Below are 25,381 nucleotides of genomic sequence, written 5' to 3'. Positions count from 1 at the left end.
GAACACTTCCCTACACATCCTAGAGGTCAAGGCTTGGTCGTATGCCCAACCCAAACAATCCCTGTTGCGGAGGGGAAAACAGGCCCCATCAAGGCTTTCACGTAACAAAGCAGCAGAGAGCAGTCTGCCCCCCGCTGCAAGGAAATCCAGGTAGAGGAGGGAGAACGAATAAGAGCACGACAGCTGCCACCCTGTTGGCAAATGGTTCCTGGGCTCCTACCGCTTGGGCTATGCCATGTACCTCTGGAGGCACCACTTAGAAATGTGTCAGTAGAAAGAGAAGTGTGTTTTCTTTATACAATACTATTTTCACTGTCAGTGTAATGAGCACTACTGTTTGCACCTAGTTCTTAACACAAGCTTGAGTTGTTAATGGTATACCCTGCCTTTGCATTATTTCTTTTTTTGTGATAGGGTCTTGCTCTGTTGCCCAGACTGGAGTGCAGTGGCACGACCACAGCTCACTGCAAACCCAAACTCCCAGGCTCAAAGATCCTCCTGCCTCAGCCTCCCAAGTACCTGGGACCACAGGTGGACACCACCATGTCTGGCTAATTTTTCAACTTTTTATAGAGACAGGGTGGTCTCGCCGTGTTGCCCAGGCTGTTCTTGAACTCTTGGGCTCAAATAATCCTTCTGTCTCAATTTCCCAAAGTGCTGGGATTACAGGCATGAGCCACCATGACCAGCCTTTGGTTACGTTCTGTTTTTATTGAAGTGACTAAAACCCAAAACAGCTGAACACTTTAAAAGGTACTCTTTGGCTTCTTTATTGACAAGCAGATCAATAACCACGAGCAGAGCTATTTATATATGCCAAGGAACAGTAACAGAATTGCTAAGTGGTGCAGTACTTCTCCAAAACTTTTTATTATAAAATTTGTCAAACACAACTCTTTTAAGAAAAACAGCCATGTGCCTGCCAGATCAACACTTGCTTACATTTTGCCATTTTTGCTTTATCTATGCATGCATCTTTTTCCTGAACCACTTCAAGGCTGCAGACATCGAGCCAGTTCATCTTTCTATATTCAGGACGTTTGCCCTTGAAAAACAGTGCCTCCACGTTTTCTCTTTTTTAAAAAAATGATGTCAGCGGCTGGGCGTGGTGGCTCACACCTGTAATCCCAACACTTTGGGAAGCCGAGGCAGGCGAATCATGAGGTCAGGAGATTGAGACCATCCTGGCTAACATGGTGAAACCCCATCTCTACTAAAATACAAAAAATTAGCTGGGTGCGGTGGCAGGCGCCTGTAGTCACAGCTACTCAGGAGGCTGAGGCAGGAGAATGGCGTGAACCCGGGAGGCGGAGCTTGCAGTGAGCCAAGATGGCGCCACTGCACTCCAGCCTGGGCAACAAAGCCAGACTCCATCTCAAAAAAAAAAAAAAAAAAGATTTCAGCTTTTTGAAGAGACCTAGCCAGGTGTCTTCTAAATGTCCCATATTCTGATTTGTTTTCTCGACTGCAGTTGTTCCTCTATCTCCTGTATTTCCTGAAAACTAAAAGTGAGGTTGAAACACTTGATTCAATTCAGGTGAAATATTCTGGCCAAAATACTACCAGAAAATGCAACTACTTTGTATTGTATTTCATCAAGAGGCATTAACTATTAATGTCACTAACATTAATAATCTTTTGCTCAACTGGTCAAAGTGGGACAATCGTTGATTGTAAAGGCACCTTTCTTTCCACATTCAGTGACGTATCTGCAGGTGATACTCTGGCACTACACAAGCATCCTATTTCCCTCACATCTAATGACTGTAGCATCCATTAATCAGTGCCTAAATGTACTAAGGGTTGCAAATTAGTGGCTTTTCAAAATCTGTCATTCCATCTGCATTTATTAGCTGACATTATTCTATAACAAGTAGCTTTCCATCCCTGGAGATAAACGATTGATCCTACTAAAAGGACAGGGTGAAAATCTAATTCCTTCCCTCTAATTAAAAAGTAAGGAGTTTTTTGTTTTTTTTTTTTTTTTGAGGCGGAGTCTCGCTCTGTCGCCCAGGCTGGAGTGCAGTGGCCGGATCTCAGCTCACTGCAAGCTCCGCCTCCCGGGTTCACGCCGTTCTCCTGCCTCAAGACTCCCGAGTAGCTGGGACTACAGGCGCCCGCCACCTCGCCCGGCTAGATTTTTGTATTTTTTTAGTAGAGACGGGGTTTCACCGGGTTAGCCAGGATGGTCTTGATCTCCTGACCTCGTGATCCACCCGTCTCGGCCTCCCAAAGTGCTGGGATTACAGGCTTGAGCCACCGCACCCGGCCAAAAGTAAGGAGTTTGTGTGAGAGCTCCCACCAATCATGGAAATGCCTTTAGTCTCTCTCTTTTTTGCATCACTATAGACTTAGATTTTTTTTTTTCTTTTTGAGGTGGAGTTTTGCTCTTGTTGCCCAGGCTGGAGTGCAAAGGCACAATCTCGGCTCACTGCAACCTCTGCCTCCCAGGTATAAGCGATCCTCCTGCCTCAGCCTCTCGAGTAGCTGGAATTACAGGAATGCGCCACTGTGCCTGGTTAATTTTGTATTTTTAGTAGAAACGGCATTTCTCCATGTTGGTCAGGCTGGTCTCGAACTCCTGACCTCAGGTGATCCACCTGCCTCAGCCTCCCAAAGCACTGGGATTACAGGCGTGAGCCACCCCGCCCGGCCTTTTTTGTTTTGTTTTGTTTTGTTTTTTTTGAGATGGAGTCTCGCTCTGTTGCCCAGGCTGGAGTGCAGTGGCGTGATCTCGGCTCACTGCAAGCTCCGCCTCCCAGGTTCACGCCATTCTCCTGCCTCAGCATCCCGAGTAGGTGGGACTGGCCCACCACCACGCCCAGCTAATTTTTTTTGTATTTTTAGGAAAGACGGGGTTTCACCGTGTTAGCCAGGATGGTCTCCATCTCCTGACCTCGTGATCCGCCCGCCTCAGCCTCCCAAAATGCTGGGATTACAGGTGTGAGCCACCGCGCCCGGCCAGAATTTTCTTTATTCAGAATGTTATTGTCAGTTACTGTCATTGTTTTTGTTCACCAAAGTGCTTCACGTTTGACCAGGGGAGCCCCTTCTAGTTATAGCGTCTGTTCGCGTTTTCACATTACTGTGAATCTTTGAGTGCTTCCCTGGTTTCTGACCCAGGACGTTCCAGGCTTACCTTGGGCACTTCAGGACCCAGACCTAGACCAGCTGTTGCTCCAAGGAGTCCTGGTTCCTTGAATGGCCATGTTGAGGGCTGAATTTGCTCATCACTACAGGGGAACCATTGGTTCTGGGCCCTCCCATGAACAGACCTAGGATATAAATGTTTTTTAAAAATCATGAGTGATATTTTCAATATATATTCATCATTATGGGGAGTTTTACATAACTACTTTGAGTTGTTATAGTCATCTCTTAAAGTGGAAATTTTGGTCCCCTCCAGTAACTTTCACAATTTATTGTTGCTTTATCTTAGAACTATTTGAATCTATTCCCACAAAATAGGTTGGAAATAACACCGATATTACTAACGTGGAAATTAATGAGTGACACCTGTCATTTTTTTAAGTTCTTTTTGTCTCAAAACAGAAAAAAATCCCACTAAGGAATTGCTCATAATACTGCATTTAAAAGTCTATTGAAAGAATGAGCTCTTCTGCTTAGTGAAGTTACTCATTTGCTATAAACTTCAGTTGATTTCTTCTTCGCTTGCAATTTCAAAATGTGCTTTTGAGTATGTAAATGACTCATATTTATCCAAAAGTCAAAACTTCACAAAAAGGTATACTTGAAGAAGCCTTGTCTCTATCCTCAGCCCCGCCACCCTGTTCACTCCCATCTCCATACGTATTCATTTTTTAGTTTGTAACTTACTCTTCAGGTTTGTAGTTTGTAGTTTATACTTATTTGCAAAATATATGTATTACATAAAATATATTGGCCAGGCACAGTAGCTCATGCCTGTAATCTCAGCACTTTGGGAGACTGAGGCAGGAACACCGCTTGAGCCCAGGAGTTCAAGACCAGCCTGGGCAACATAGCGAGCCCCATCTCTACAAAAAATTTAGAATTAAAAAAAAATAAACATATGTAATAGAGAAATATATATACAAAATATCTATGTAAATACATATTATTTCTTCCTCTCAATTCTCACACAAAAGACAGCAAGCCACATAGTTTTCTGTACTCTGCATTTCTCACTTAATAACATATTGTGTACTTCAAATTTGTCATACATGTCACGTATCAAGTATACTGTACTATTAAGATACAAAGAGGCCGGGCACAGTGGCTCATGCCTGTAATCCCAGCACGTTGGGAGGCCAAGGCGGGCAGATCACTTGAGGTTAGGAGTTTGAGACCAGCCTGCCCAACATGGAGAAACCCGTCTCTACTAAAAATACAAAAATTAGTCAGGCACGGTGCCAGGCACCTGTAATCCCAGCTACTCCTAAGGCTGAAGGAGGAAGAATCACTAGACACCGGGAGGCAGAGGTGGCAGTGAAGCGAGATTGTGCCATTGCACTCCAGCTTGGGCAACAGAGCGAGACTCTGACTCAAAAACAAACAAACAAAAAGATACAAAGAAACACTGGAGGCATTTCGTGTGGTAGATCTGTTAAAACAGTTCTTAAGCTATGGAGAGAGATTTCCTGCTGACCACTCTGTGGAGTTCCACTGTGTAAATCAGACACAGGCCATGTACGTATGTTGTATGTTTCTCACTAACAAATGTACCCATCTTACCTCAAGGACTCAAATGTGTAATACAGTCAGCCTGTGACAGCAACTTGTTTTTCAAAAGCTTTCATATTCCAACAATGAACGTCATTAGCATTAGATGTATCACATATTACATTTCCTAAATTTGGTACCTGAAATGTGACTTCTAGTATTTCAGTATTTGTAGAGAGAAAAAAAATCTCTCAGCCAGGCGCGGTGACTCAAGCCTGTAATCCCAGCACTTTGGGAGGCCAAGGCGGGTAGATCACAAGGGCAGGAGATTGAGACCATCCTGGCTAACACGATGAAACCCCGTCTCTACTAAAAACACAAAAAAATTAGCCAGGCGTGGTGACGGGCACCTGTAGTCCCAGCTACTTGGGAGGCTGAGGCAGGAGAATGGTGTGAACCCTGGAGTCAGAACTGGCAGTGAGCCGAGATCACACCACTGCACTCCAGCCCGGGTGACAGAGCAAGACTCCGTCTAAAAAAAAAAAAAAAAAATTAGCCAGGTGTGGTGATACGCACCTGTAGTCTTAGCTACTCAGGAGGTTGAGGTGGGAGGATCACTTGAGCCCAGGAGGTCAAGGCTGCAGTGAACTATGATCGTGCCACTGCCCTCTAGCCTGGGTGACAGAGTAAGACGTCTTCAAAACAAAGACCAAAAAAACCAAAGGCAGTGGGAACGTTCTGTGTTATCAATGGGGAAGTGGTCACATGAGTGTAACCATTAGTCAAAACTCATCAGATCCTGCCCTTAACCCACGTTATTTTACTGTGTATAAATCATGCCTCAAGGACAAGTGCAGTGGCTCACACCTGTAATCTCAGCACTTTGGGAGGCTGAGGTGGGCAGATCACTTGGGGTCAGGAGTTTGAGACCATCCTGGCCAACATGGTGAAACCCCATCTCTACTAAAAATACAATAATCAGCCAGACGTGCTGGCACATACCTGTAATCCCAGCTAGTTGGGAGACTGAGGCAGTAGAATTGCTAGAACCCAGGAGGCAGAGGTTGCAATGAGCTGAGATCGCACCACTGCACTCCAGCATGGGCAAAGAAGCAAGACTCCATCTCAAAAGAAAAAAAAGAAAAAAGAAATATATGCCTCAATAAAAAAGGACAAGGACAGGCACAGTGGCTCACGCCTGTAATCCTAGCACTTTGGGAGGTTGAGGCAGGAGGATCACTTGAGCCCAAGAGTTTTAAACCAGCCTGGACAAGATGGTGAGACCCTGACTTTACAAAATTTTTTTTAAAAAGTAGCTGGGTGTGGTGGTACACACGTGTAGTCCCAGCTACTCTGGGAGGCTGAGGCAGGAGGATCTCGAGCCCAGGAGTTGCAGACTGTGGTGAGCTATGATCGTGCCACTGCACTCCAGCGTGGGCAACAGAGCGAGAGACCCTGTCTCATAAAGAAAGAGAGGCCGGGCGCGGTGGCTCAAGCCTGTAATCCCAGCACTTTGGGAGGCCAAGATGGGCGGATCATGAGGTCAGGAGATCGAGACCATCCTGGCTAACCCGGTGAAACCCCGTCTCTACTAAAAAATACAAAAAACTAGCCGGGCAAGGTGGCGGGCGCCTGTAGTCCTAGCTACTCGGGAGGCTGAGGCAGGAGAATGGCGTGAACCCGGGGAGACGGAGCTTGCAGTGAGCTGAGATCCGGCCACTGCACTCCAGCCTGGGCGACAGAGCAAGACTCCGTCTCAAAAAAGATAAATACATTTAAAAAATAATAATAAAAAAAGAGAAATAAAAATAAAAAAGGACACAGAAAAATAAAAAGGGGGCCAGGCACGGTGGCTCATGCCTGTAATCCCAGCACTTTGGATGGCCGAGGTGGGTGGATCATGAGGCCAGGAGTTCAAGACCATCCTGGCCAACATAGTGCAACTGTCTCTACTAAAAATACAAAAACTAGCCAGGGCGTGGTAGCTCCCAGCTACGAAGGAGCCCGAGGCAGGAGAATGGCGTGAACCCGGGAGGTGGAGCTTGCAGTGAGCCAAGACTGCGCCACAGCACTCCAGCCTGGGTGACAAAGACTCCTTCTCAAAAAAAAAAAAAAAAAAGTATCTCTATCTCCTAAATTAATAGATGTCCCTTCAGTATTAATTCTCTGCTTATATCTGAATTTTTCCTGAAAGCTTTCATGCATAGCAAACAGAGTTTTACACCAGTATCAATCATCTGACGTGTAAATGTGCTGGAACTTTGTAAATGCTTTTATATTTCTGTTACGTTGGTCTTTCCCTGTGATTTATGTGAAACATACCATATTTGATTTATTGGTAGATACTAATATACAAGCTGTTCTCACGGGTCTCTTCCCATTTGAGTTTTCTGTAATTTTTTTTTTTTTTTTTTTTGAGACAGAGTTTTCGTTCTTGTCACCCAGGCTGGAGTGCAATATCATGATCTTGGCTCACCACAACCTCCGCCTCCTGGGTTCAAGTGATTCTCCTGCCCCAGACTCCCAAGTAGCTAGGATTACACACACCCACCACCATGCCTGGCTAATTTTTGTATTTTTAGTAGAGATGGGATTTCCCATGTTGGCCAGGCTAGTCTTGAACTCCTGACCTCAGGTGATCCACCTGCCTCAGCCTCCCAAAGTGCTGGGATTACAGGCCTGAGCCACCGTGCCCGGCCAGTATTTTCTAAGATAACACAAAATGTTCCCATATCCATTTCATTTGTGGAGAAGCCTCCAGCCCCTATATCTTGTGTTTTCTGATGCCAACTAATGATTTAATTTACACAGAAGGAGACCCCTACATTACTTACATTCATAAGGTTTCTACCATGAATTCTGGTTTGAAAAACAAATGGACTTTACACATGAGGATTTCCCACATTTGTTACAATTCAGGGTATCACTCTTGTGTGGGGGATGACTTCACACAGGATATCCTGCATGTATTGCATTCATATGGCTTCTCCCCTGTGTGAGTTCTCTGATGACTGATGAGGTTTGACTTCACACAAAACATTTTCTCACATTCATTACACTCAAAAGGGTTCTTCCTGGTATGAGATCTCTGATGCACAGGGAGGTGTGATTTCATACAGAAATACGTATCACATTTGCTACATTGATAGGGCTTCTCTTCCATGTGAGTTCTCTGCTGAATGGTTAAGGGTGACTTATAGCAGAAGAATTTCCCACGTTTATTACATTCATGGGGTTTCTCCCCTGGGTGTGTCCTCTGATGTTCAATGAAGCATGACTTCTGGAAGGTTTTTCCACATTCCTTACATTCATGGGGTTTCTTGCCTGGTGTATGTTTGATGATGTTTAGTAAAGTGTGACCTCTGGTAGGCGTTCCCACATTCTTTATATTCACAGGGTTTCTCCCATGTATTTATTCTCTGATGCTGACTGAGGGCTGACTTCATATATTTTCGATTTTCCGGGTCAGGCGCAATGGCTCAAGCCTGTAATCCCAACACTTTGGGAGGTCGAGACGGGCGGATCACGAGGGCAGGAGATCGAGACCAGCCTGGCTAACACGGTGAAACTCCGTCTCTACTAAAAAATACAAAAAACTAGCCGGGCGAGGTGGCGGGTGCCTGTAGTCCCAGCTACTCGGGAGGCTGAAGCAGGAGAATGGTGTAGACCCGGGAGGCGGAGCTTGCAGTGAGCTGAGATCTGACCACTGCACTCCAGCCTGGGCGACAGAGCGAGACTCCGTCTCAAAAAAAATAAAATAAAAATAAAAAAAAGAGAAAGATTTTCCACATTCATTGCATTTTTAAGGCCTCTCCCCGTATGAGTTCTCTGATGTACCATCAGGGTAGATTTATGGCGAAAAGTTTTCTGACATTCGGTACATTCATAGGGTTTCTCTTCTCCGTGTGTTCTCTGATGATCAGTGAGGTCTGACTTCACAGAAAAGGCCTTCCCACATTCATTACGTACATGAGGTCTCCTTCCTGTGTGAATTCTCTGATGAATATTAAGATGTGACTTCAGGCCAAGTGCAGTAGCTCATGCCTGTAATCCCAGCACTTTGGGAGGCTGAGGCAGGCTGATCACTTGAGGTCAGGAGTTTGAGACCATCCTGGCCAACATGGTGAAACCCTGTCTCAGGCCGGGCGCGGTGGCTCAAGCCTGTTATCCCAGCACTTTGGGAGGCCGAGACGGGCAGATCACGAGGTCAGGAGATTGAGACCAGCCTGGCTAACACAGTGAAACCCTGTCTCTACTAAAAAATACAAAAAATTAGCCGGGTGAGGTGGCAGGTGCCTGTAGTCCCAGCTACTCGGGAGGCTGAGGCAGGAGAATGGCATGAACCCGGGAGGCAGAGCTTGCAGTGAGCTGAGATCCGGCCACTGCACTCCAGCCTGGGCGACAGAGCGAGACTCCGTCTCAAAAAAAAAAGGAACCCTGTCTCTACTAAAAATACAAAAATTAGCTGGGTGTGGTGGCGGGCACCTGTAATCCCAGCTAGCTGGGAGGCTAAGGCATGACAATTGCTTGAACTCAGGAGGTGGAGGTTGCAGCGAGCCAAGATCACGCTACTGCACTCCAGCCTGGGTGACAGAGTGAGACTCCATCTCAAAAAATTAAAAAAAAAAAAAAGATGTGACTTCAGATAGAAGGATTTTTCACATTCATTACATTTGTAAGGTTTCTCTCCAGTGTGAGTTCTCTGGTGTATAACTAGGGTTGTAAGGACTTCCTACATTCATTACATTTATGTAGCCTCTCCCCTGTGTGAGTTCTCTTATGTTTAGTGAGGGCATCCTTGTTGTAGAAGGACTTCTCACATTCATTGCATCCATAGGGTTTCTCCCCAGTGTGAGTTCTCTGATGCACAATGAGAACTGAATTCATAGAGATTTTCCACATTCACTGCATTCATACGGATTCTCCCTGGTGTGAATTTTCTGATGTTTACTGAGACTTGATTCCCCACAAAAGGGTTTCACACATTCATTACACTCATAGGGTTTCTTACCTGTGTGTGTTTCCTCACGTATAATTAGCGCTGATTTATAAGAGAAGGATTTCTCACACTCAGTACATTTATAGGGTTTGTCTTCTGTGTGCTTTCCCTGATGTACATTTAGGGTTGCCTTATAGTAGGATTGATCTTCCACATTCATTAAAAGTTTTTTTTGGCTGGGCGCAGTGGCTCAAGCCTGTAATCCCAGCACTTTGGGAGGCCGAGACGGGCAGATCACGAGGTCAGGAGATCGAAACCATCCTGGCTAACACGGTGAAACCCCGTCTCTACTAAAAAATACAAAAAAACTAGCCTGGCGAGGTGGCGGGCGCCTGTAGTCCCAGCTACTCCGGAGGCTGAGGCAGGAGAATGGCATAAACCCGGGAGGCGGAGCTTGCAGTGAGCTGAGATCCAGCCACTGCACTCCAGCCCCGGCGACAGAGCGAGGCTCCGTCTCAAAAAAAAAAAAAAAGTTTTTTTTGAGACAGAGTCTCACTCTGTCGCCCAAGTGAGAGTGCAGTGGCGTGATCCTGGCTCACCGCAAGCTCCACCTCCTGGGTTCATGGGTTCATGCCATTCTCCTGCCTCAGCCTCCTGAGTAGCTGGGACTACAGGCGCCCACCACGCCTGGCTGATTTTTTCTATTTTTAGTACAGAGAGGGTTTTACCATGTTAGCCAGGATGGTCTCGATCTCCTGACCTCGTGATCTGCCCGCCTCAGCCTCCCAAAGTACTGGGATTACAGGCGTGAGCCACCACGTCTGGCCAACAAATTCATTACATTTGCAGGGTTTCTCTCCTGTGTGTTTTCTGTAATAATCAGCCAACTGTGATTTCTGGAAGGAAGTTCTCCTTCATTCAGTACATTTGAAAGGTTTCTCCCCTGTATGTGTTTCCTGATGTTTAGTGAGGTTTGGTTTCACATGGAAGGATTTCGTACATTCCTTATATTCATATGGTTTCTCCCATGTGTAAGAGTTCTCTGATGGTGACTGAAGTTTCATTTTGCTTAGGATTTCCCATTACACTGATAGGGCTTCTCCCCTGTGTGAATTCTCTGATGGACTCTTAGGACTGAGCTATGAGAAAAAGGTTTCTTACAGTCACTACATACATAAAGCTTCTTTTCTGACTGAATTATCTGGTGATTAGTGAGGGCTGACTTCACTAGGGTTTTACCACATTCATGGGGTTTCTCTTCTCGATGTACTATCTGAGAGTTGATAAGTTGTAATTTCTGAAAGGTTTTCCCATATTTATTCCTTTCACATGGTTTCTCTCTTGTGCATGTCCTCTGATGCTCAGTGAGGTGGGACTCCTGGCAAAAAGATTTCTTGCAATGACTACATTCAAAAGTTTTCTCTACCCTGTGAGTTCTGTGAGGCACAGTAAGATGTGACGTGTGACTGCAATTCTCATTTTCATTAGCTCCATGGGTTTTCAGCCCTGTATTAACTTTCTGATGTTTGAAGAAGGTTGACTTCTCACACTCATTAACTTCAGAGTGATTCCTCCTTATGTGAGTTTCTTGATGAACTTTGGGAGTTGACGTGGCACTGACATTTTCTCCATGCTCCTTATAATCATCGGGTTTCTCTCCTGTTTGAGCTGTCTCTTGTGTGATGATGGCTACCTTCTCAAGGAAGACATTTCCATGTTCGTTATCTTCCAAAGGTGGTCTCAAAGCTTGAATTTCCTGATCCTCAATAAGGTCCTCACTATGACTTGGTGACTTCCCACTTTGGTTATATTCAACAGATTTCCTTCCAGCATGAGTGTTTTCCTGATTACTACCAAAAGGCAACTTCTCACTTATATTAATTTCATCAGCATTATTACTGGAGTAATTTTTGTCACCAATACTTGATTCTGAAACATATTCAAACTCATTCCACATGAGTCAAACTGACAGGCTATTTTTCTTGAAGAAACCTGGTTTGCACCCAGATTAAGGGTTTTCCCAAAAACGTATTCCCTTTTCTTAGTCAGTGTGTTGTTACTGAGGACTGAAGTGTACCACAAATATTTATCTCGATTTTCCCGGCTTTCCTTTATCAGGTCTCTTTAATTTCTCAACTTCTAGAAATGAGAAAAATTAAGTATATGTTAAAAATGTTGGCCAGGCGTGGTGGCTCACACCTGTAATCCCAGCACTCTGGGATGCCGAGGCGGGCGGATCAAGAGGTCAGGAGATCGAGACCATCCTGGCTAACACACTGAAACCCTGTCTCTACTAAAAAATACAAAAAATTAGCTGGGCGTAGTCGCGGGCGCCTGTAGTCCCAGCTACTCAGGAGGCTGAGGCAGGAGAATGACATCAACCCAGGAGGCGGAGCTTGCAGTGAGCCGAGATCTCACCACTGCACTCCAGCTTGGGGCGACAGAGCGAGAATCCGTCTCAAAAAAAAAAAAATGTTAACACATTTCCTATGTACGTGTGATTTATATCATGGATTCTCTATTTTCAGGCCCAGGCTCCTGGGATGAAATCCCAAATATGTATTTCACCTTGGTTTCAAAAAATGAAAACCGCCTGCAATAGTGGAAAAGGGAGGGAAAAACTAGCGAGGAACACATATATATTTGCTATTTTTAAAAAGACGACCCTCAAAACTGAAAAGGTGAAATTATTAAACATAGGGAAGAGTTAACTGAGGGAAAAGCAGGACAGAAAAATGAGGTCAGCCCAACAGAAATCATGAGCAGGAAATGGAGTGAAAAGCAGTGTTTGGAGACATGGCTGTTAAGGAGAAATACCACAGGATGGCTGAGACGTGAGAGAAAACAGATGACTAAGGCCTATACAGATAGGCCAGGCGCGGTGCCTCACACCTGTAATCCCAGCACTTTGGGAGGCCGAGGTGGGTGGATCATGAGGTCAGGAGATCGAGACCATCCTGGCTAACACGGTGAAACCACGTCTACTAAAAATACAAAAACAAAATTAGCCAGGTGTGGTGGTGGGCGCATGCAGTCCCAGCTACTTGGGAGGCTGAGGTGGGAGAATGGCGTGAACCCGGGATGCAGAGCTTGCAGTGAGCCAAGATCACACCACTGCACTCCAGCCTGAGTGACAGAGCGAGACTCCATCTAAAAAAAATAAAATAAAATAAAAAACCTGTATAGATAAAGCCCACTATCTATGTGCCACTATCTATGTGCCAACAGATAAAATAAGGTTTATATTAGTTCAAAGTATCTTTACAAAAATCCACAATAAATATCTTCTAAAATATTCATTTCCAAAGACAAGTCACATGTCTAAGAGAGATTCTTACACTCGACTAGCTTGCTTTTCAGCTTTGGCTCCACAAAAAACTCAGTTATCCTCCAGAAAATGTACCCCCCTACACACACCACTTTTTCAAATCATGCCCCTTAAACTACATTTTCTTAAAAATTTGAAAGCAGGCCGGGCATGGTGGCTCACGCCTGTTAATCCCAACACTTTGGGAGACCAAGGTGGGTGGATCACCTGAAGTCAGGAGTTCAAGACCAACCTGGCCAACGTGGCGAAACCCCATCTATACTAAAAATAGAAAAATTATCCAGGCGTGGTGGCGGACACCTATAATCTCAGCTACTCGGGAGGCTAAGACAAGAGAATCACTTGAACCTGGGAGGTGGACGTTGCAGTGAGCCAAGATCACACCACTGCACTCCAGCCTGTGTGACAGAGTGAGACCACACTTCAAAAAAATAGTAATAATAAAATCAGTGACCTCATCTTCTACCTTTTTAGAAACCAGAAAAAGAGCAAATTATACCAAAGTAGTCAGAAAAAAGTAATAAAACTGAGAACAAAAAACAATAAAATGGAGAACAGAAAATCAAAAATCAATAATATATGTTTTTAAAAAAATAAATCAATAAATGTTTCAAACCTCTAGCTACACTGATGAAAGACAGAGAAGAGGAGCAGGCAGCACCCACAAATTATCACTATCAGGGATGAGAGGTAACATCACTAGAAATTCCACAGATACAAGACAGGGTAAGAATATTAGAACAAGTTTGTACCAGGTGAACACTAATATTTAAAAATCAAACATAATTTATGATACTAACAAACAGATAAGAAAAACCATATAATTTTATCAATAGATGCAGAAAAGGATTTGACAAAACACTGATTCCTGATTTAAAAAAAAAAGAACTTTCAACAGTTTAAGAATAAAAGGAGGCTGGGAACGGTGGCTCACACCTGTAATCCCAGCACTTTAGGAGGCCGACGGGGGTGGATCACAAGGTCAGGAGATCAAGACCATCCTGGCTAACACAGTGAAACCCCATCTCTACTAAAAATACAAAAATTAGCCGGGTGTGGTGGCAGGCGCCTGTAGTCCCAGCTACTCAGGAGGCTGAAGCAGGAGAATGGCGTGAACCTGGGAGGCGGAGCTTGCAGTGAGCCGAGATCACGCCACTGCACTCCAGCCTGGGCAAGAGAGTGAGCCTCCGTCTCAAAAAAAGAAAAAAAAAAAAAAAAGAATAAAAGGAAATTTTCTCAACCTAATAAAAAGCACTCATGAAAAACCAACAGATGCCATCACAGTAATGGTGAAAGACTTACTGCTGTCCTCCTAAAATTAAAATAAGAAAGGCAAAGATGTCCCGTCTCACTTCTGTTCAACATTATATGGGCGGTTTTCGTCAATGCAATAAAACAACAAAAAGTCATACAGATTAGAGAAGAAGTAAAACTATTTGTAAATGACATGATAGAATTGTCCATGTAGAAAATCTTGCAGAACCTACAAGAAAGCTACTAGAACTAGTGAGTTTAATAGGGTTGCAGGATACAGTATAAACATACAAAATCTGGCATTTCTACATACTAGCAATGAACAATCATAAATTGAAATTCAATACCATTTACAAGAGTATCAAAAAAAATGAAACACTTAGGGATACATTTGAGAGATGTGCCAGACCTGTGCCTTGTAAACTACAAAACAATCCTGCAGTAAGTTAAAGACTTCAATAGATGTAAAAATAAAGAGGTCCATTCTCCCCCAACTTATCTACAAGTTCAATTCCAACCTTAATCCTAAATGTTTCTTTGTAGATATATACAAGCTGGTTCTAATTTTTTTGTTGTTTTTGATAGAGTTTCGCTCTTGTTGCCCAGGATGGAGTACAGTGGCACAATCTCATCTCACTGCAACCTCCACCTCCTGGATTCAAGTGACTCTACTGCCTCAGCCTCCCTAGTAGCTGGGATTACAGGTGCATGCAACTATGCCTGGCTAATTTTTGTATTTTTAGTAGAGATGGGGTTTCACCATGTTGGCCAGGCTAAAACCTCAGGTGATCCGCCCGCCTCGGCCTCCCAAAGTGCTGAGATTACAGGCGTGAGCCACCACGCCCGGCCCTAAAATTGATATGGAAATACAAAGGGCTTCTACAGACAAAACCTGGGGTTTTTATGGGCACAGGATGGGGGGGCGGGGTGGGCCATGGGTGGTTTGGGAAAAGGCAACATTCAAGCGGGAAAACAGGGATGTAAATTCTCACTTTGGACCACACTGTCAGGCTTTTCAGCTTGAGGGTGGGGCCCTCGCCAGGGACATGCTCTCTTCTGCCCAGAATTTCCCTGCCTCCTGTCCCTACCACTACAGAGGGCATGAAATACTTGGGAAAGACTGGCAGAGTAGAAAGATGAGGGAGTCAAGGATGGACATCTGGACATAAGCCATGGCTATGAGCAGGAGGAAGACACAATGAGGGGCACCAAGAAACCTGAGCAGCAGGAATAAAGCCACAAGAAGCATGTCACAAGACACCAGGGAGAGGGGCCTTTCTAGAAGGTGAAAGCAGTTCAATGCCAATGCAGCAGAATATTCTAGGAAGGCCAGGCTGGGAAAACATGCACTGCGCTTAGGCTTTATCAGGACATCCCAGGCAGGTGGCGGGGAAGTGGCAAGATTACACAAAGCAGACTAACATGCGAATGAATGAACAGATACCTGTACCCCAATGCTCCTAGCAGCATTATTTACAACGACGAAAAAGTGGAAACAGCCAAAATGTCCATCTGCAAATGAAGAGGTAAAGAAAATGTGGTCGATCCAGACAATGAATAAAACCTGAGTTCTACCCTCCACTTCCAACAAAGAACAATTGCAGGCAACAGGGAGGTTGACTGCAAAGGTTCTTTGCTCCATGAAGATGTTCAGACATTTTTTCAGACTCCAGGAAATCTTTCCGTCCCAAGAGTAACTAGTTCATTTCTTCTGGTGGCCAGTGAAAATGAAGTGCAGATTAGGAAGACAAAAGACAAATCAGGGCCGGGTGCAGTGGCTCATGCCTATAATCCCAGCACTTTGGGAGGCCCAGGCAGGAGGCCAGGAGGTCAGGGGCTCGAGACCAGACTGGCCAACATGGCAAAACCGTCTCTGTAAAAAATACAAAAATTAGCCGGGTGTAGTGGTGAGCACCTGTAGTCCCAGCTACTCGGGAGACCGAGGCATGAGATTTGGTTGAACCCCAGAGGTGAAGGTTGCAGTGAGCCAAGATCATGCCACTGCATTCCAGCCTGGGCAACAGAGCAAGACTGTCTCAAAAGAAAAAGACCAATCTGCCACTCCCCTTTGACGACTGTAGGATCACATGACCACAGGGATCCGCAGCTGCCTCTGCCTGCTGCTCAGCTGCCTCTCACTCCCCATTTACCCTGAAGTAGCTTTCTAAATGTCCATCTGAATCAACGAATTTTATGAAAGCCAGCAAATCCCCTGGAAAACGAAAAAGAATCGACAAAAAGAAACTCACCTGGGGTTTGTTCATTTTCTGATGCTCCTCTAAGAGCAAAGAAACCTGTTCTTCAAATAGTATACCTGGAAAAAGGGGGAAGAAACAGAATGAGCGATCTGGCAGCTCTGCACCCGCCTAATTCTCCTAAAAGCACCCCCGTCCGCTGGGTAACCTTGACCCCGCAGAAGGAAAGGAGGGAACCACATCCCCGCATCCCTTTTTGACTCCAATATGACTTAGTGGCGCTTAAACCTGCAATGTTTCCCATTGCTTTAACAATTTTTGTCTCACTTCACAAACACAAACATTTAAAACAGAATTGAGTAGGCCAGGCAAAGTGGCTCATGCCCATAACCCCAGCACCCTCGGAGGCCAAGGCGGGAGGATCACTTGAGGCCTGGAGTTTGACACCAGCCTGGGCACTGTTCGCTCAGTCTGGCCCCTGCTATCACCCTCTGCCCAGCTCCCTTCCTCTGTTGGGTCTTTCAGGGCTTCCCCTAAGCCCAGGCCCCTCCGCATCACACGCTCCTCTTATGCGTCTCTGGGCCCCTTCTCTGAAGCCCTGATGGGCCTCCCTTCGCAGGAGGGGTTGTCTTCCCGCTGAGATTCCTGTCCCTGAGCCCCCTCCTTGTCAACGCAGTGGAGCCGCTCTGTCCAGCAAAGCCTAGGGGACAACTCAATTTAGCAAGAACCTTGTCCGCCTGTGGGCGCGCACGGTTCCCAGAAGCTGCGGGGTGCAGCGCCCGGAGGACCCAGGCGGTAGCCAGGCGGCCCACGAGCTGGCCAGACTCAGCGGGCCCTGGCACGGGCCTCACGCGAGGCACCGCGGAGGCGGGCCCAGGGCGGCGCGCGACACCCGTGACCCTGCCCCCGCCGCACCTGCTGGGCCGACAGCGCACCGCCGCCGCGGCCAGTCGAGGAAACCGGAATGCGGTCCTGGCGGCCCCCTGCTGCGCGCGGACCACCCCGCCCCCGCCCCACCTAGGCGCGGAGCCCAAGCCCACGTGGGGAAGGCGGTCCCAGGGGTCAGGGCTGCGACTGTCCGGACGCGCCTTGCGCCCGCTCCGCAGTCCCCAGGCTCACCCGCGGCCACAGCGCGACCCCGCAGGCGAAGTGCACGGAAACCCCGCGAGGGCATAAGCGCCTGCGCAAAGCCCGCCGGGCTCTGCCGCGACACAGGCCCGGCCAGGAAGCTCCGCCCATATGGGGGCGGGGACTGTGCGGGCCTCATCCCTTCACACCCTCTCCCCATCCCCTTCACACCCCACGTCTATATCGCCACCCCCTCCCCCATCATCCCCACCTTCACATCCCCTCCCCCACCCCTTCAGCCCCCACCTCCACATCCCCTCCCATACAGGCAGTGGCTCACACCTGTAATCCCAGCACTTTGGGAGGCCGAGGCTGGCGGATCACCCGAGGTCAGGAGTTCCAGACCAGCCTGGCCAACATGGTGAAGCCTCGTCTCTACTAAAAATACAAAAATTAGCCTTAGTGTGGTGGTGCACGCCTGTAATCCCAGCTACTGGGGAGGCTGAAGCAGGAGAATCCCTTGAATCCAGGAGGCAGAGGTTGCAGGGAGCTGAGATCGCACCATTGCATTCCAGCCTGGGCGACAGAGCAGGACTCCATCTCAAAAAAAAGGTTGGAGCGGGTTGAGGCTCTGCAGTTCAGCAAGGAATTGTCATTAGCTGGGGACCGCCCCAAATCTGATGTCTCTAGGTCTACACGTCACCTTTCTCCAGTCAATGACCCATTCATTCAAACATGTTTATTATGCAGATAATTATTTTTTTTTACTAGGCACTGTGCTGGTCCATGGGGAGAAAGAACAACAAAAAAAGAACCTTCCTTGTTGGATCACACTGTCTCTTGGAGGAAACAGTCATTCAATCAGTAACCCACATAATAATGTAATAACCGAAGCTAAGAACTATGAAAGTCAGAGTCCACAGGGGACTATGAAAGAACAGAACAGGGATTGGGAAGCCGAGGCAGGCGGATAGCTCGAGCCCAGGAGTTCGAAACCAGCCTGGGCAACATGGCGAAACCCTGTCTCTACAAAAAATACAAAAATTAGCTGATGTGGTAGTGCACACCTGTAGTCCCAGCTACTCAGGAGACTGAGATAGGAGAATCACCTTATCCCAGGAGGTGAAGGCTGTAGTGACCTGAGTTCGCACCACTATACTCCAGCCTGGGGAACAGAGTGAGACCCTGTTTCAAAACAAACAAACAAACAAAAGGCGGTGGGGGGCTGGGCACAGTGGCTATGCCTGTAATCCCAGTACTTTGAGAGGCAGAGACAGGTGGATCACTTGAGGTCAGGAGTTCAACACCACCCTGGCCAACATGGTGAAATCTCATTTCTACTAACTCCAGTAAAAATACAAAAAATTAGCTGGGCGTGGTGGTGGGTGCCTGTAATCCCAGCTACTCCGGAGGCTGAGGCAGGAGAATCGCTTGAATCTGGGAGATGGAGTTTGCAGTGAGCCAAAATCATGTCACTGGACTCCAGCCTGGGCAACAGAGCAAGACACCATCTCAAAAAAAAAAAAAAAATAGAACAGAGAAATCTAAATTAGATTAAGGGAACAGAGAAGACCTGAGGGAAACAGATACTTAGGCTACACTCTGAAGGATGCTTTGCCATCGAAGGCCTTTTCTGCTGCAAATGTAGAAACCCAACTGAAATGAGCTTACGCCAAAAAAGTAAAACTATTGTCTTTAAGTAACTTTAAAAGTCCGGGATGGCTCTTGCTAGCTTCAGACAGAGCCAGATCTAGGGGCCCAAACAGCAACATCAGGATGGCATTTAGTTCTGTCTCTTGGCTGGTTTGCTTCTTTCCCTTGTGTTACCAGTTGATTGTGCCCCCCAGCAGCCCACCCCCCACCCCCCACCCCCCCGCAAACAAAAACAAAAGATTTATCAAAGTCCTAACTCCCTTTTCAGTGTATCAGAATGTGGCCTTATTTGGGAATAGAGTCATTAGAGATGTAAGTAGTTAAGAGTAGGGTGGATCTGGCCAGGCACGGTGGCTCATGCCTGTAATCCCAGCACTTTGGGAGGCTGAGGTGGGAGGATTGCTTGAGCCCAGGAGTTCGAGACCAGCCTGGGCAACATAGTGAATGAAACCCCATCTCTATAAAAGATACAAAAATTAGCCAGGCTTGGTGGCGCATTCCCATAGCCCCAGCTACTCAGGAGGCTGAGGCAGGAGGATCGCTTGAGTCCAAGAAGTCAAGGCTGCGTTGAGCTATGACTGTGCCACTGCACTCCAGCCTGGGCGACAGACGTGTTCTGTTCCTCCCTCCTTATTGAATTCCTATTACCTGAGTGTGGAGATTCTTGTGTCAGTCCTCCGTATCATTATTTCTGCCTCTTCCTCTTTTTTGCTCTGTATTTTAAGAGAGAAACTTTACCTGCTGTTCTTTCTTTTTCTTTCGGGCCATTATGTTTAATTTCCAAGTTTTTTCTTGTTCTCTTGATTTCTCTTTTTCCCACCATCCCGTTCTGATTTTACACAGGCAATATCTTCATGAATCTTGGAAGATACGGTTTGTTTTGTTTTGTTTTGTTTTGTTTTGTTGTTGTTGTTTTTGGTTGTCGTTTTTTGTGAGACGGAGTTTCGCTCTTTTTGCCCAGGCTGGAGCGCAATGGCGCGATCTCAGTTCACTGCAACCTCCGCCTCCTGGGTTCAAGCAATTCTCCTGCCTCAGCCTCCTGAGTAGCTGGGATTACAGGCATGCACCACCATGCCTGGCTAATTTTGTATTTTTAGTAGAGACGGGGTTTCTCCATGTTGGTCAGGCTGGTCTTGAACTCCCAACCTCAGGTGATCCACCTGCCTCAGCCTCCCAAAGTGCTGGGATTACAGGCGTGAGCCACCGCACCCGGCCGATACTGCTTTTTAATTTTTAGTTTTTGTGGGTACATAGGCGGTGTATATATTTATGGGGTACATGAGATATTTTGATATAGGTATGCAATGTGAAATAATCACAGCAGAGCCGGAAGATGCTAAATCTTTTTAGTCTACACTGGAAAGAAGGAAGATACTAATTTTCTTTTTTTTCAAGTCACAGTCTCGCTCTGTCACCCAGGCTGGAGTGCAGTGGCGTGATCTTGACTCACTGCAACCCCACCTCCCAGGTTCAAGTGATTCTCGTGCCTCAGCCTCCCAAGTAGCTGGGATTACTGGGGTGTGCCACCACACCTGGCTAATTTTGGTATCTTTAGTAGAGACAGAGTCTTGCTATGTTGCCCAAGGCTGGTCTCAAACTCCTGGGCTCAAACGATCCACCCACCTTAACCTCCCAAAGGGTTGGGATTACAGGCATGAGCCACCACAACCAGCCTTGCTTGCTGATACTAAAATTAAAAAGTTGGCTCTGGAGTGAATTCTGAAAATGACTACAAACCTCTTGAATAAAGAAGACAGAACTGGGCTGGGCACGGTGGCTCATGCCTGTAATCCCAGCACTTTGGGAGGCCGAGGCAGGCGGATCACGAGGTCAGGAGATCGAGACCATCCTGGCTAACACGGTGAAACCCCGTCTCTACTAAAAATACAAAAAAAAAAAAAATTAGCCGGGCGAGGTGGCGGGCGCCTGTAGTCCCAGCTAATCGGGAGGCTGAGACAGGAGAATGGCGTGAACCCGGGAGGCAGAGCTTTCAGTGAGCCAAGATCGCACCACTGCACTCCAGCCTGGACAACGGAGTGAGGGGGAAAAAAAAAAAACTGCAAAAGAATTTCAAACTTCTAAGAGACTCTCTTTTCATTTTATACTTTGTTACTAATATGGATAATTCTATTACATGGGCAGGATTTCACCCAATCATAGCGGGGTTTTTTGTTCTGTTTTGAGATGGGATCCTGCTCTGTCACCCAGGCTTGAACGCAGCAGCGCGATCTCAGCTCACTACAACCTCCCTCTTCCAGGCTCAAGCAAGCCTCCCACCTCAGCCTCCCAAGTCTCTGGGACCACAGACGCATGCCACCACACCCGGTTGTTGTTTATTGTTTTGTAGAGACAGGGTCTTGCTTTATTGCTCAGGCTGGTCTTGAACTCCTGGGCTCAAGGAATCCTCTCACCTCTGCCTCCCAAAGTGCTGGGATGACAAAACCTCACACCTGGCCTCATTGCTGTGTCTTTAAAACTAGATCCTTTGGTTCATGTTTTAACTTTTCAAACATGTGATGGCTCTCCAGGGGCTGAATATAAAAGTATTTGTGCTTTAAAAAAATAATAATGACCATGAAATTTTGTGACATTCTTACCGTTGAGAATTGGGGTCTGTGTCCCACCCTTTGAATCAGCTCCAGTCAGTAGAGTATGGTGGATATGGTGGTGCACAACTTCTAAGATGAGGCCATACAGCTTCTTTTATTTTATTTTTTATTTTTTGAGAGAGTCTCACTCTGCAGCCCAGGCAGGAGTGCAGTGGTGTGATCTTGGCTCACTGCAAACTCCATCTCCTGGGTTCAGGCAATTCCCTCTCAGCTTCCTGAGTAGCTGAGACTACAGGCATGCACCACCATGCTCGGCTAATTTTTGTATTTTTAGTAGAGACAGGGTTTCACCATTTTGGCCAGGCTGGTCTTGAACCTTAGGTGATCTGCCCATCTCAGCCTCCCAAAGTGCTAGGATGACAGGCGTGAGCCACTGCGCACGGCCCGAGGCCATACAGCTTCTGCCTGGTATGTGGGACATGCTCAGATCTCAGGGCCACCACAGAAGAAATCCAAGTACGCTGAGGAAGCCACACCACACAGGAGGACGCCTGTGTGCACGCCAGCGGACAGTCCTAGTTGCCAAGTTACTGCAGCCCCAATTACAGGTGCATGATGCTGACTGCTAAGTCCCTTCCCTGCTGAGGTCCTAGAAGTGAAGAAACAGGGAAAGAAAGCCAGCCCTGCTGTGGCCACCTGCATTCCCGATCCCTGGAATCTTTGCACGTTGTCAGACGGCTGTGATAGTAAACCACCAAGTGTGTGTGTGTGCTTTGGGGGAGGTGTCATTTGTAACACAGCAGGCAGAACTGAAACAGACAATAGACAGCTTCCACCCCACTACATGCCTGCAGCAACAGAGCCTGGCTGCACAGGCTCTTGTATGCGACCATCATGCTTGCAGTAGCCTGGTCTTTGCACGGCTACCTCTAGAGCAAATTCGGAAATGCCCTTAAGCATGCTGGGGTCACATGTCATTCAAACCTGGGGCAGATGACTGAACCTCTCTATGCCTCGGTTTCTTCATCTGCAAAACAGGAATGACAATAACATTGTGAGAACTAAATGGAATTAACTCACATAAAGCTCTCAGGACAGAGTCTGGGACACACGTGTTAGCGGCCATTGTTATCTGTCCTGGAATCTCTCCCTGAGTGGGGACAGGGCAGGGAGGAGGACAAGGGGGAAAAGCAAAGAGCCCCGAGTTCCTGGGTCCCCAGAAGCAGCAGCGACCTCAATGCCCAGTCCCTGGAGAGAAAAGGAGCTCTGGGCCTGCAGGAAGGTGCACTGTCCTGGCTGCCTCACTCCCCCAGTTTACCAAGGACTGCCCCGCGTCTCTTCATGGCTAGCACCTCCTTAAATGCAGGTAGCTCAGACAGAGGTGCTTCTGCACCAAAGCATTTCCTGATATGTGTCCCACCCTGGCCTGTCTTTGCCGAACACTGGGCAAGCCCCCTTCCTGGAGCTGGGTGCAGGTCCTGCTCAGAAGGGGGTGTGATGAGCTACAGCTTACAGGGATTCAAACCATGGCTTTCACACTGCAGATCCTGACTCATCATGAATTGAGATTGGCTTTAAAGAAAATGAAATAGATGGAAAGAGGTGGAATTTAAAAAGGCAGTAAAGGTAAGTTTTGGTGCACTAAGTGTGTGTATGCACGTACGCACACTCAGGTTCAATGATGGAAAATGGGTTTCTCACTGTGGATCACGAGTCAGAAGTGCTCAAATTCACTGAGTTAGATAATTCGCTTTTGTTTTTGAGACAGGATCTCACTCTGTTGCCCCGGCTGGAGTGTAGTGGTGGGATCTTGACTCACTGCAGCCTCAGCCTTCCATGTAGCTGGGACCACAGGTGCATGCCACCACACTCAGCTAACCTTTTTTTATGTTTTGGTAGCAATTTCACCATGTTGTCCAGGCTGGTCTTGAACTCCAGGGCTCAAGGAATCCACCCGCCTCAGCCTCCCATAGTGCCGGGATTACAGGAGTGAACTACCATGCCTGGTCCTAGCATGTATTTTTAAAATCAGGGGAAAAAAAAAAAAAAAAAGAGAGCAAAGATCATAAAGCTTTATTTAATAGATATAACCCCGTAATTCAAAATACTTTATTCCATATGTAGCCAATTAGAGAAAGAAAAAAAGGAGATAGAAGGAAATGTTGGATGAGTTAAGTGAAAAGATCAGGACAAAAGGAATCAGAAAAGGAAGAAGGCTGGGGAAACCGGCAAGAAAGAAAGGAAGTAACAAAGGTGGGTGGAGGGAAAAAATGATGCTCAGGGTTGAGGGACCCCTCTAAGCGCCACCTTTCGTGACTCACATTTCACAGGTCACTAGGGTTTAACTCTTCCTTGGCAATAAAGGGTGTCTACTTATTTTTTCTATGACCATTGGATGGGGGGGTAGTAGGTATTTTTCTCCCTATAAACTTTTTTTTTTTTTGGTAAGTATTTGGCTGGACAGTCAATTTTAAGTTGTATCAGGAAAACTTTTTTTTTTTTTTTTTTGGTGAGATAGGGTCTTGCTCTGTCACCCAGGCTGGAGTGCAATGGAGAGATCATAGCTCACTGCAGCCTCTGCCTCCCAGGCTCATGCAGTCTTCCCACTTCAGCCTCCAGAGTAGCTGGGACTACAGGCATGCGCCACCACACCCAGCTAATTTTTGTATTTTTTATAGAGATAAGAGTTTTGCCATGTTGTCCCAGCTGGCCTCGAACTCCTGAGCTCAAGGGATCCACCTTGGCCTCCCATAGTGCTGGGATTACAGGCATGAGCCACTATACCCAGCCTCATTTAACTTTTCTGAATAGACTATAAGATCCTCAAGGGGTTCCATTTTTTTAACTAGGTCTTTGTATTTGTCTGCCACTCAAAAGTCTGTTTCAGACATGGGGTCTCAATACGTTGCCCAGGCTGGCCTTGAATTTCTGGTCTCAGGAGATCCTCCCAAGTAGATGGGACTACAGATGCATACCACCACGCCCAGCTTTATTTTTTTTCTATTGAAATGTTAGGTTGCTCTGGCCGGGCACGGGGGTTCACACCTGTAATCCCAGCACTTTGGGAGACCAACGAAAGCAGATCACAAGATCAGGAGCTCGAGACCAGCCTGGCCAATATGGTGAAACCCCATCTCTACTAAAAATACCAAAAAACTAGCCAGGCATGGTGGCACATGCCTGTAATCCCAGCTACTTGGCAGTCTGAGGCAGGAGAATTGCTTGAACCCGGGAGGCGGAGCCAAGATTGCGCCACTGCACTCCAGCCTGGGTGAGAAAAGAAGTATTAGGTTGCTCTGTTCTGATGCCTCCAGATCACATCTGATTACAGCAGTTCTTATTTTTCAGATCCATAGAGAAAGGACAGGAGAGTCAGATCTGATCGTGGGTTACCATGTGATAATAAAGAAATCAACAAATCAGCTTTAAGGAAGGCATTTTGGGGCCCTGGGGATGTGCACCTTGCCCTGGTACTGGAGCAGGTGAGCCCTGGATGAGCCACATGGTGCAGGGGCCTCTGAGGAAAGGGCTGGGAATGTGTTTGGACCACCAGGAAGGGTACCTGGCCCCTCGCTCTGGCCTCCGGAAGCCTGGCCAACACCTTCACAAACAGTAATGGCCCAAGACAGGTGTTTGCACTACATCAAGTGTGAAGAGGGTGAGGGCCACCAAGGAAGACGGTGGGCATGGGCAGCACAGGGCCACACTGGCCTGGGGCCGACTCCTCATGGGCCATCCTAGGACCAATTCTAAT

At 46.8% G+C, this 25,381-nt stretch overlaps 1 long non-coding RNA gene across 2 annotated transcripts; it reads right to left on the bottom strand.

Annotated features, from left to right (window-relative positions):
• Positions 1–745: 745 nt before the first annotated feature.
• Positions 746–17,582, bottom strand: LOC140710620 (uncharacterized). Of its 2 annotated transcripts, XR_012091724.1 has the most exons (5): positions 17,477–17,582; positions 16,412–16,476; positions 15,607–15,674; positions 3,140–3,275; positions 746–1,502 (listed from the first exon to the last, which is right to left on the bottom strand). It is a non-coding gene; the product is annotated as an uncharacterized lncRNA (long non-coding RNA). The 2 variants fall into 2 exon arrangements; XR_012091723.1 differs by having other exon boundaries at positions 746–3,275.
• Positions 17,583–25,381: the final 7,799 nt, after the last annotated feature.

Source organism: Chlorocebus sabaeus, chromosome 28, assembly GCF_047675955.1.
Source record: "Chlorocebus sabaeus isolate Y175 chromosome 28, mChlSab1.0.hap1, whole genome shotgun sequence".
Classification (NCBI taxonomy): Eukaryota; Metazoa; Chordata; class Mammalia; order Primates; family Cercopithecidae; genus Chlorocebus; species Chlorocebus sabaeus.
This window is presented reverse-complemented; position numbering and strand designations above follow the sequence as displayed.